This window comes from Cygnus atratus, chromosome 5, assembly GCF_013377495.2.
Source record: "Cygnus atratus isolate AKBS03 ecotype Queensland, Australia chromosome 5, CAtr_DNAZoo_HiC_assembly, whole genome shotgun sequence".
Classification (NCBI taxonomy): Eukaryota; Metazoa; Chordata; class Aves; order Anseriformes; family Anatidae; genus Cygnus; species Cygnus atratus.
In genome coordinates, this window is record NC_066366.1 from 13,200,291 (window position 1) to 13,212,336 (window position 12,046).

Here is a 12,046-nt window from a genome sequence, read left to right on the forward strand (position 1 = left end):
GTATATATGGTATATATGTGATCCTGTAGCGATTCAGTCCCTAAGTACTTTCACCCAGCTGTTTAGTGAGGAGGTAAGCTCATGGTCCTGGCATTGCACGCAAATGTGCAGCATCCTTATTTTCTCCTTTCTTTCACAGTCTGCAGAAATGAAAATGCTTCTGCCTCAGCCAGTAGATGCATATTTACAAGAGCAGGGTTCAAGTAGCTAAAAGCATCCCTCAGAAAGTCTCCTGTTCTCAAAACAGGGCATGATAGAAAGATGACTCATTTGGCAAATGTCTGCTTTGGAGTGTAGATTCCCTTCAGAGTAGCAGGGGAAAAGCTCATGGTGCTCAAAAGCTCAAAAGGTCATGGTGGCAAAGCGTGGAATTTAAAGACAAAATATTGTATAGGAGATGGGGAAATAAAGCAATGGGTGATGAGTGTTCATGGGAGTTCTTTATACCAGAAATACTAAAAAATATGAGGTTCTGAGGTTTTTCTATGATGTCAAAACCATTGGGCATCTTGAGGTTGCGTTCTTTCTTAGTCAGGGCAAGAGAGAACCGGTTTTGAGGAAAATGCAGAAAGAGAATGGAAAATTACTACAGGAAATGTGATGCATTTCTTGCATGGGCTACATTTCAAAAGTGGGTCCCCAAAGATGGGGAGAAACCCTACTGAGCACTGTCTCCTGGGGACCTTACTGCCATTCATTGCTGTTGATGTTGTTGGGCCTTTGCCTTAGATGGACTGTGCCAGACAATATTTGTTGGTAGCTATGGATTTCTTTAAAAAATGACCTGAATCTTACCCAAAAAGGAACCAAGAGGCTATGATAGCAACTGAGCTTCTAAGGCATGAATTTTTCACCATATTTGGGGCTTAGACACAAGGAACATGCAGCATGGCAAAGGCTTTGAGGCCAAAGTATTTCGGCAGGTTTTTCAGATGCTAATAAATGCAATAGGAGCTGCCCAGCATTCTCCAGCTGGCAGAGCAGGGAAAGCTTGGCTGGTGCTGGGAGGAGGTGCTGAGCCATCTGCAAGTGTCTCGTGCTGGTGTAGATGTCCCTTTTTATACCATCTGGTCTCCTGGTGCTGCTCCTAAAGCTTTAAGTACCTCCTGGCCCCACGTCAGCACCTGAGAGACCTCAGTGCATCTTGCGTCTAGGGAGTGGGTCACTGAACCACCCCCAGATACTTCACAGGAAAATGACAAAAGGACCGGGGCTAACCCAGCCCTTGGTCTATTCTGTTGATTTTAGCAACTTTCAGAAACGTACAAGGGGAAAGCACAGTCTGACTCCAGCTCTCCTCTTCAGGCATCAGGCAGGAGCCATAGCACGTTCCTGAGAGCAGTTCCTGAACTCAGGCCATTTGTTACGCACCAGTCTGGTCTATCGGGACTCTGTAAGTCTCCACACGGAAGTGGGTCAGGCTTTTCTCGAGAAAAAACAACTGCGAGTGCGGCCTGGGGCAAAATGCGTGTTCTCTGAGGTAGGCTCACATGTGGAAACCTGGCTGATCCCACATCCTGTGGAGATGGAAGGATGAGGAGCCCAAGGCAGATAAGGCATGGTGCGTCGCAGTGACCACGCACACGCTCCAACGCGTGAGAGGCGAGCAGGCTTCCGGCCCGGGATGAGGGACCGGAGGGGCCCTGACAGCGAGAACTCAACCGTGAATGTTGTCTGACAGAAATCATTTCCCTGCTTGGGGAAAACAGGGAATGGCCGAGTTCAACTCACAGATTTCGCTAAGACCAAAAGCTTTGCTGAGATCTCCCTCTCAGGGGCTCCAGAGGAAAGGAAGCTTCAGCTAAAGGCCCACAACAGCATCTCACGGCATCTGAAAATGACCCTATGAAAATGGCTCATCAGGAAAATGTGGCACAAGTACATAAATAGTTAAACTGATTGCTCTGATGCTCTTCATCTCCGTGCATCTGTGCCAGGCCACCCCTTCCCTGGGCATCAGCCCTGCTCCACAGCCGCTGTTCTGCTGGCACAGCTGTCTCCTGGGAGCAAGAGCCATTAAATAAGTAGAAAAGACGCTGGCTTCCCAACATCTCCATCTGGTGATCATCTGTAGAGCTTCCTGCCATAGTACCCGAACATCCTAGCCCCTTTACTGATGAGGGATGATGGAGCACCAAGGTTTCCTTTTCAGTTTAGCTCAGACCGTGTTCTTGACAAATTACACTCATGCACATCATCTCTCTCAGCTGGCAGTTATTTTACGTGGGAGTTATTACAGGGGAGGGTTATTTATTTCGGTGTGTCCTGCAGTCTGAGCGAATAGTACTGCACAGCACTTGTACGATCCCTGTTTATAAGACGCAGCTTCATCTGCTGTAGGAAGTGCCCATGGGGTTTGACGTAAGCCGATTCAGAAAGCTGCATCTCCACTTTGGAAAAGAGAGGACGTGAGCTGCCACTGCTCATGTGTCCCCAGACCCAGAAAAGCCCCTGGGTACTGGCAGGCCCAGCGAAGGGGCTTGCTGACCCCTTCTTTGGGACAGAGGGTTTGCACCATTTCCACTAAAGCCTTGGCTCTAAAGCCCTGGCTTGTTGCAATCTGCAGCCTTGTAAGTGTAGTCACTGCAGGAATTTTGTAGTTTGGAGAACCACTATTTGTGTCTGACCGTGTATCTTCTGCGAGGCTTATGAACAAAATCAGTAGCTGCAGCAATCACACATTCCTGTACAGGCATGCTTGCCGCTTATGAATGCTGCAAAATTACGATGAAAATGTCCGGTCAGATACCCGAGAAGACATTGTGTGGGAAGCTGGGTTTGAGATGAGAGGGAAGGAGAAAGCAACCAGCTGCAGCCCCAGCAGCTCTCCTTGCAGACGTCAGCTTCTCACCCAGCCGGAGAGCCGAGGATGCTCTGGGAAGCAGAGGCCAGTTGGTCCTGTTCCCCATGGCCAATGCCACGAGTCCTTAGATGCTGCAAACTGAGACAATCCCAGTCCACCCAGTATGTAGGGCTGTGCTCAGGATGGTGCTTGTGAGTGATCTTTGGTCAACTCTTTCCACGTGCATGTCGATGTGTTCAAGGGTCAGGAAGCCAAAAGGTGATCTGCCCTGCTGAGCTGAAGGTAGGTACGTGGTGGACACATGGAGTCCTTCCTGTCCCTGACTGTGTGAGCATCACTGGCAGAAATAGGTTTCTGGGGCAAGTTCTCCTTTTCACGAGTTCCTAAAAACAATTTCTGTAAATATTTGCTAATGTTTACTTGACATTTGCAGTCACTCATGTCAGTATGATCCTACCCTGGAATGTTAACTGGAAACAAACACAAAAGTGGGCACGAGCACCGCTGATGTTAGTACAGTTTTTAATTTAGGCTGATTTTCATGGTCATCGTCTTTCACGTAATCACCCGCTTCTGCTGAGAATTAGCGGTGCTCCAGGAGTTTCACTGTTTTTGAGATTCATGACTTTTTGTTCTCCATTCAGAAGTGTGTTACCAGAGTCACTCTTGTTTGTGTCTACTGTCTGACACTTCCTACCAAAATCCTGCCTCCAGTTGTTTCTAACTTAATCAAAACTTCACAATTTGGGCTAAAAAACTCCCATAGCTGTTGTTTGCCTGTGGCTGTTTTTATAATAGCAGTAGAGTAGTTGTTGTTTTGTTGTTGTTTTTGTTTTTAAGTTCATCTGAACCAATTAAGCTGTTTCCAAGAATGTAGCTAAAACTAAGTACATTTTTGTTTTCTCTCTGTCAGAAAAATCTGACAAAGTCCTTTTTCAAAAGTTCTGGTGCGCAGCGCTGTGTAGTGAGTGTCAAACTCGTAGTGGAGCTGGGTTTTGGGTAGGAAATGTGCTTCCTGCCTTTCCTCTGAAAAACAGTCCAAGAACAAGCTTGAAGGAGCCGTGGCTCTCACTCGCTCGGTAGTGGCAGCTTTGATTTTCACACCTAAATACACTGCAAATTCGGCCTTTCTGTGGTTCTGTGGCACTGCTGGGCAGGGTGTGGGTGCCGAGCAGTAGATAAGAATTGCCTCCACAGGCTGCACGATGAGGAGAAAACACAGAGCTGTTCACTGGGTGGAGCAGAGCTTCTGCTCTGATTTGCTTGCTTTTACCAGCCGCAGACAAAAACTGTCCCCTGCCCAACAATTCTTTTGGTTCATGCAGACCTCTTTCTTTCTTTTTTTTCTTTTTCCTGGTGACAATTAAAGACATGAAGTAGTCCCCAAGTGAAATGAAATCCCCCCTCTCAGGGCCTGGGGCACGCAGTGCTTCGAATGCCTTGACATGAGCAGTTTACCCTTTGAGCAATTGGCGGCTCCCCTTTCACAAGTGAGAGCACACTTTTGTTGAGGCTTTCCTTGTTCAGCATTACCTAATGGATTTTTTTCCTTAATAACTGTCATTTGCCCTGCGTCTTGCTATTCTCAACTGAAAATGAAAAATGTCAGTTGCCGGCTGCAAATACTATTTCATTATTCATTTACCAAAGGAATCTCAGGCACATTCATCCCATTTCCTCTGAGTGCCTCATTATCAATAAACCTTTGCCTTGCTGCTTCTGTAAATCATTTTCATCCCTTTCCTTTGCGAGCCAAGTGCTTGGGCTTTTGCACAAGAGTCTCCTGGGAGCCATTGGCCAAGTCATGCAGTGTTGTTTCTACTCCTTGATCAGCTGGCAAAGCTTCATTACAAAGAGATTATAAAGCTGCACACACATATGTGTATATATATATATATATATATATATATGGATGAGAAAGCACTGCACTTGAACTGTGAAGCAAGCAAAGGAGAAATGGGGGAGAGTTTCAGCCATCCTTCCCCTTCTCTCCTCTACCCCAAAACCCAAAACTGCACTGTTGGAGCACCGCTGATGTGCCTCGGCCATGGCAGAAGCTCTCGGTGGTGAATGCCAATGTGGCACAGAGAGCCCGGCGCCAGGCTGGGGCAGGGGAGGGGCGGCTGGAGGGATCCTGCAGAGGCCAAGAGTTTATTAAACTTCACTTCAACCGGAGCTGAAATATGTTCCTCTAGCACCGGGCAGCAGAGGTTAATGGAGTCCTTTTTGTAGATGTTTTATGACACTCTTTTGGGATGCATACAAAAAGACTGGGACTTTCTGAGTAATTTAACTAAATATTTGTTTAGACTGTGTAAGGAGCAATTGGAGTTTCCAGGCAGGTCAGACACCGATGGGTTTTCCTTTATTTCCTTTATTACCGGGGCCACCCCACAGCCTGCAGGGGGTGCCTGCAGCACTGTCCCCATCCCCTGAGCCCCCAGCCAGGAGGTGTTTGGCAACAGGTGAGGAGCACTCTGGAGGCGACCAGCCTGCTGCTGCCAGCTTTGCTGTTATTTTGCCTTCATCCTCGGTCAGCAAGTTCCCATTCTGGTTACGCTGCTTTTCACTTCAGGTTGTGATTTTGCTGCCCTTTTCCTCTCTGCCAGCAGAGCAGATGCCCGCCCATCTCCCGGCCCCGCTGACTCTGAACCGGTGGGTTTGGTAGCCAGAATCCTAATTTCTTCCTGGAGTGCTTACAAAAGCCTGGTGCTCGTAGCAACTTTAGCAATTCCCAGACCTGGCTGGCCCCGAGTTTTGCGATGTGCAGTCAGAATGGAAATAAGTCCTAGCCGTGCTTCCAAGAACAGGCACACTTGGTAAAGGCTGAATGTTTTTCTTCCCTCGTCTGCGCCTTTCTTTACTAATCAGCTGTATAAAGCTGAAGAACGGCAGAACTGTTTTGCTAAAGAACCTGGCCCACACTTTGGCCCAAGGTTTAAGCTCAACCCTTTCTGCGGTTTGGTGAGGTTCAGCCAGCTTTGGGTGTTTTCTGTTTTGATTTCAGCTTTCCCATCACTCCTGCTTCCCAATTTCCAAGCGAAAGCAGCAACACCCGAGTCCCCCAGTGACACACCTTGCTCAGGGGGAGCCAGGGCTGTCCTGTCCCAGCATCTTGCCCAGGTTCAGGGGCCTCAGCTCATCCCCAGCGGGGTGCTCGGGGGCACAAAAGGGGAGCATGAGGAAGAGCAGCCTCTCCAGAGGGTGCCTGAAAACCCCTGGAGTCCGTCCTGAACCGGGGCTCCCTGGCGGAGAGGCAGCTCAGCTCTTGCTCAGCTCGTGACAGAGAGGAGCTCATCTCCTCCCTCCTGCCCCTGTGCTCTGCCGCCTGGTGTCGGTCACAGCAGCACGAAACAGGCAACTGGAGGCCACCTCTGGGAGGCAGCTGAGCTTCAGCAGTGCGTGGCTGCCATTGCTGCGGGGTCACTTTCACGAAGCAGTGAGACAGAAGGACACAGAGGCACAGACTGGCCGATGACATGAGCGCTGTCCGGGCAGGCACAGGCACATCTGATGGGGCGAATCACCTTAAACCGTGCCATAGCCAGACCCAAGAGGCAGGCTCTGCTCCCCCGGGAGGCTGTGCCTCCCCAGCCTCCCTCAGCAGCCGTCCCCATCCCTCCCCGAACCAGGCGGCTCCCTGGTCCCTGCCACCACACAGATCAGCTGGCGGTGCCTCGCTTACCCTGCAGGTAACAGGGAAGGCAACACGTAGGGAAACAACCTTGTCTTGTCTGCCTTAAGCACTGTCCTCATGTAACTCTGCCCGAGTTACTTCCAAGCAGGGGAGGAGCAACCTTGCTGCATCCAGGTTTTCTGAAGGAAGCACAACCCTGGATGCTCCTACAACAGAAACAAGGCAGGAAGAGGGATGGGGCATTCCCAATAAATAGCTACTGACAGATGTATGTGTGAGGCTGTGACTGAGATGATACAGGATTGCTTTGGAAGGAGGAGACCACTTGTTCAAAAGGTATCAAATTCAGAGCCAAAAACAAGCTGAAAGTCCTTCCCATCCACCTACTGATTCTTGCCTGCCTCGTCCACCTTCCTGGGCAGGCAGGCACTGGTGATACGTCACTTCAGAGTGGCTAGGTGGCTTTTGTACACATGCAGTTATTGGTTGGAGATGCAAGTAGGATGTAGAACAAACGCACAATTATTTCCCAGACGTTCGTGATGTGCCCACAGTGAGCAATAAAAGTTTTAAAAATTTAAAAATATGCTTTAAAATGCAATAGCTGACCCACTTTGGCTGTGAGACCTTCAAGCAGGACTTTGCACATGGCCTGGCACAGTGAAAACCATCTCCGTCCTAAGCATGGAGTTACCTCTGTGGGATCTACTGGGGTCTGGCTTCCACCGAGCCACACAGGGATGACTGTCGCCTCCCTCCGCTGCCACTTGAAAAGCCATCCTGTGGCTGATCCTGGCACGGCAGAGCACATCCCCAGGGCACTGCGTTACCACTGCAGCTGCTGAGGACCTTCAGGTGTCCGAGAGGAGAGAGCCAGGTCACTACAAAATTCACGGGTACATCAGGGAGAGGCGAGACCTCCAGCTCCATAATACTTGGCATAATCTCCTCTCACCTTCGGTGGTGAGGAGCCATGGCACACAACCAAGCAGCTTCTTTTGCTCCCGGTGGAGGTGACAGCTGTGCGTTTTCCTGCTCTTGTTCTTTTCCCGTGCTGTATTCTGGTAGCCAGGAGGTGAGCTGCAGTTACGGCAGAAACGTTTTTGTGCCTTCAGAATTTGCTGGTCAGTTCTTTCCTGGTGTTCAGATGAGCATGCCACATGAAGAAGGATTTGAGGCATAAACTATGCATTTTTGCTCTCACCACAACTTCTATTCAGAGCCTGCAGAATTGATTTGTTTATATAAAAGCCAGTTTTGTTAGTGTCCTTTAAATAGCATGAAAGGGGAACGAGCAGTGCACGGTGCATTTATAGTTGATGCTGAGCTCTCCCCAAGTAGCCACAGGGTGTGTGAATTCAGCTAATCAGGGAATAAAGCAATGCGCGCCCTCAAAAACAGATGTTTGTAGGGGGAAATTAAAAAAAAAAAAAAAGCGAAAGGAATAGCAACTTCCACAAACAAATAACACACACACGCATGCAGACGTTCCCAAGGACTGACGTGATGTAAACTCCTCAGCAGTGTGAGGACTGATGTTTACTGAGCTGTCTGTCCCCAAGTCCTCGTAGCAATTTACACAGCAGCAGGCAGCCAGCTAGCCAAGGGGACCCAAGCGCAGCCAGGGCTGAGGCATTTTTTTCTCCCAAGGAAGCATCCCTGAGGCATGCAGGGTGCAGACAGAGCCTGGGGCTGAAGACACTTGCTGGCTGTAATGCCACCAGAAGGCTGTGGACCCATCTGAGCTGTGTGGTGCCTTTAACACTGTCCCAAAACTGCCTTTCAGGAATAGGAGGTGGGCTAGAAGTCTTTCTGCTCTTAGCATTGCTCCTGCTCTGCTGTCAGGAGCATCGCAGTAAGAGATGGCCTTCTCTCCCACCCTTCCTTCTACAAGTAGGCTTTGCTGTGGCAATTTGCTGTCTCTGTCACTATGTCCCCGAGGTGGCCAGGCATTTCACAGCTCTTTGGATCTGCGGGTTTTATCCTCCTGCAGTATGTCATGATGCACACGAGCTGTGGAGCCTCAGGAGGCAGCAGAGCAGCAGCTCCAGCAGCTTTGGTCAGGTCAGCGGAGATGGATGTTGGCCGTGCACACGTGTGTGTTCACCCATTGGTCTCCTTGACACAATGGGAGCCAGTGCGTGCTGTGCCACCAGCAGAAGAGCTGCCAGAGTATGTTCCAGCCTCCTGTCAGGTTCTGCAGGATCAACCAAATGAGCTCCTGGGCGGGGAGATAAATGGACTCGCATACAGGGATCACCTCTGTTTCAGGCAAGCTCAAGGGAACTGCAGGCAGGCTGGTCACAAGGATCTGTGTTCATCCTCATCCAGAGGGGAAATGGAGATGCTCCAAGCAGTTTCCACTGAGCAGCAGGGCTGGCTGCAGCTGCCGGAACAATAGTTTCTTACATAGCCTTATACCTCTTGCATTGAAGAGATGAATGATGCTCAGTGTTATGCCTGGGCCCAAGCAAGAAGGTTTGATTAATTATCTGATCATTGCTAATAAAATCAGCAATGCCAGAGTCAGCCACAAAGTCCTGGGTCTTCTCTCCATCTTTAACTCTTCTTTCTATCTGCAGACCACAAGAGTGCTCAGTCCCTGAGGGGGAATAAACCTAAAGATTCATTCCTCCTTATGTCTAAAATCCAGCCGCTCCTTTTTTATCCTATGTAACCCAAAATGTGGATTTTTTATTATTTTTTTTTCAAATGATAGCCCTGAGCTGCCTTCTAGGCTGCAATGACAGACAGGAGGCAGAAGGCTGCAACAGACAACTCGGGGGAAAAGTGTAATAGCTTCAGCATGTGTTCAAGCACGATCCAAGGGCTGGGTAGGGTTACCGCGGCTGGCCAGGTCCTGGAGGTGTGCTGGTAGGACTGGTGGTGCAAGTCCTCCTTGGTAAGAACTGCAGCAAACACTGTCCAAGCCATACCTAGGGAAAGCTTCAGCGCTGGTATTTAGGCATGGAACAAGAGGCTACCAAGGCAGCACAGCGGGAAGCAGCCCTGTGCCCGTGGGCCTCGTGCTGGCCACGCAGCTCTCGTGCATCCTCGCAGGGCACAGGGCTGTCAGCACGGGATTGGCCTCGGCTTGCAGGAGTCACGGCATGTGCTGTGCGAAAGAGACATCGTGCCAAGCTGAGCCCGACGCTGCTTTGTGTACTTGAAATGTCCCGCTCTCTCCTGCCGTGTGGATGCGCCAAGCTGAATTCGCTCTAAATTAAATTTCACAGATAAGACTGTAGACAGGGAAGGGTTTACATCCTCACCCTCCCAAGACAGCACCCTTTAGTGACAAAACAGATAAACGTCGAGTCCGAACATGGTGATGACATGGTTAAAAGCCCAGTCCCTGCAGGACAGCGGGGTGCTGCCCAGCCACCTCGGGGGGCACCTGGCCACCACAGCACCCAAGTGATCGGCACGGTCTGAGTTTCTCAGCTGTCCTTCCTGTGGTTCCCAGCACAGACGTGGTGGCACCAGAAAGGCACTTCCCCTCTTGCAAGGATCCAAAAAAGAGCCATGGCAGAGCAGCCCAATGCTGGGGGACCCATGTGCCCAGCTGCCCCTAGCTGTCCCTGCCCATTGGCACCTGCTGTGGGGTGACTCAGGAAGGGCTCAGCAGTGCCAGTGGTCTGGCAGACAGCCGAGGTGAGCAGCCAGCAAATATCCTCCTTCCACAGTCATGAGGGAGAAGGAAGCGGCCGTGAGCAGCAAAGGAGGCACCAAGCAGCCCTGTCGGGCTCGTAAGGGTGTAACGATGCTCACATTACCTCCTTGTCATGGAGAGCTTCACAATATGTAACTCAAGGTCTCTCCAGGTTTGATTAGAAACAGACACCCCAAACTTTGCATTGAAACTTTGAGGCCATCTCCAGTTACAGGAAGTCTGGGCATATCCATATGCAGATGTATGCAATTTGTTTCACTTCAGCATTTAGCATGACTGTTTTGAGGTCAGGGATCCTGTTCCTGGGGAATGAGAGTTACTCCTCAGGATGCTCAGCCGAGGGTGGATGCACGCCATCCCTGCCCTACGCCACCATCCATGCTCGCGGCCTCCTCCTTCATCCCGGTGCTGCTGTGGGCGCCATCTTCTGCTGGGAGGCCTTCGGACAATGGGTCAGGACACTCAGGGACAGCCTGACCACGTCCCTGCTGAGACCCTCAAGGCTGAGCGGGCAGTGGACGCCCTGATGGGGAAGCCACCATGTGCTGCTTGCAGCAGGGAGAAACATGGTCGCTGAAGGCGACGAGCTGCGGCTCGTGCAGGGCAGGCCGGGAGAGCAGAGCAGGCCCAGAGCTTTCATGTGCACACAGGCATGTGTGGAGAGTGTTTTGCAGCCCTGCCATGACCACCTCGAGGACAAGGTGCTGCCCTGCTGCCTGTTGACTCTGGTTGGGATTTGGGCAGGATCTCCCAGGGGCCATCTGCGTACCCGTGGGTTTTTGTTTTTGTTTTTCCCTGGTTTTGAGATGATTTTCCTCCTGTGACTTTCTACACACAGACCTCATGGTGTGGTAGGAGGCTGGGTAGAAAAAAAAAAAGAAAATAAAAGGAAAAGGAAAAAAAGAAAAAGAAAAAAAGAAAGAAAAAGAAAAAGAAAAAGAAAAAGAAAAAGAAAAAGAAAAAGAAAAAGAAAAAGAAAAAGAAAAAGAAAAAGAAAAAGAAAAAGAAAAAGAAAAAGAAAAAGAGAAAAAGAAAAAGAAAGAAAAGGAAATGGGAAAAGGAAATGAAAGGGAAAGGGAAAGGGAAAGGGAAAGGGAAAGGGAAAGGGAAAGGGAAAGGGAAAGGGAAAGGGAAAGAGAAAAGGGAAGGGAAGGGAAGGGAAGGGAAGGGAAGGGAAGGGAAGGGAAGGGAAGGGAAGGGAAGGGAAGGGAAGGGAAGGGAAGGGAAGGGAAGGGAAGGGAAGGGAAGGGAAGGGAAGGGAAGGGAAGGGAAGGGAAGGGAAGGAAAAAGAGAACAGGGAAAATTTCATGGAATACCTTATTTAGTACTCCATTTCTGCTGACTCTCATAGGCTGTTGCTGCAGATTTTCTGGAGCTGTCTTATTATGATTGCTGTGGAAAATAATAAATTTCATTGCCATAGCAGGTGACTTCCTCAGGTCCCAGTGCCCAGGGTGCATAAATTGTGACAAATCCTCCTAGTGACCAATGCAGAGAATTGAGATAGATGAGATAAGGCTTGCTTGAGCTCCTCAAAAGTCTGAGAGACCAGGGTTAGAAAAAGCAATATGTCTTACTGAAGACACAGTGGAGTGGTAGTGGCAAATAGCTCCCTCATCTCCAGTGCCAGTCCGAGCCCTGGCTGGGACTCTTCTGCACTAACTAGGCAATTTCTTTCTCAAATCCCTCATATCTTATCCTCCCACGTTTAACTTTGTGCCTTCCTGACCTTGTGCCTGAGTGACGGCCACATTTCATCCTTCCCCTTTCTGCCAAATTGCTTTGACACAGCCTTTCAGCTGTGAGTGTGAGGATGGGGCGAGAGCATGGGCATGCAGACCTCCTCTCAGATCCACTCCTTTGTAAAGCTGTGACAGAGCTGTTAATGAATAGCAAATCTACATGTAAATAATGAATTAGGGAGAGCAATGAC

General features: G+C 49.8%; 1 protein-coding gene across 2 annotated transcripts in view; it reads left to right on the plus strand.

Moving 5' to 3' along the window:
* ALX4 (ALX homeobox 4) overlaps positions 1–12,046 on the plus strand; it is a 30,358-nt gene that overhangs the window by 9,783 nt on the left and 8,529 nt on the right. The gene's annotated exons all lie outside the window — the stretch shown is intronic.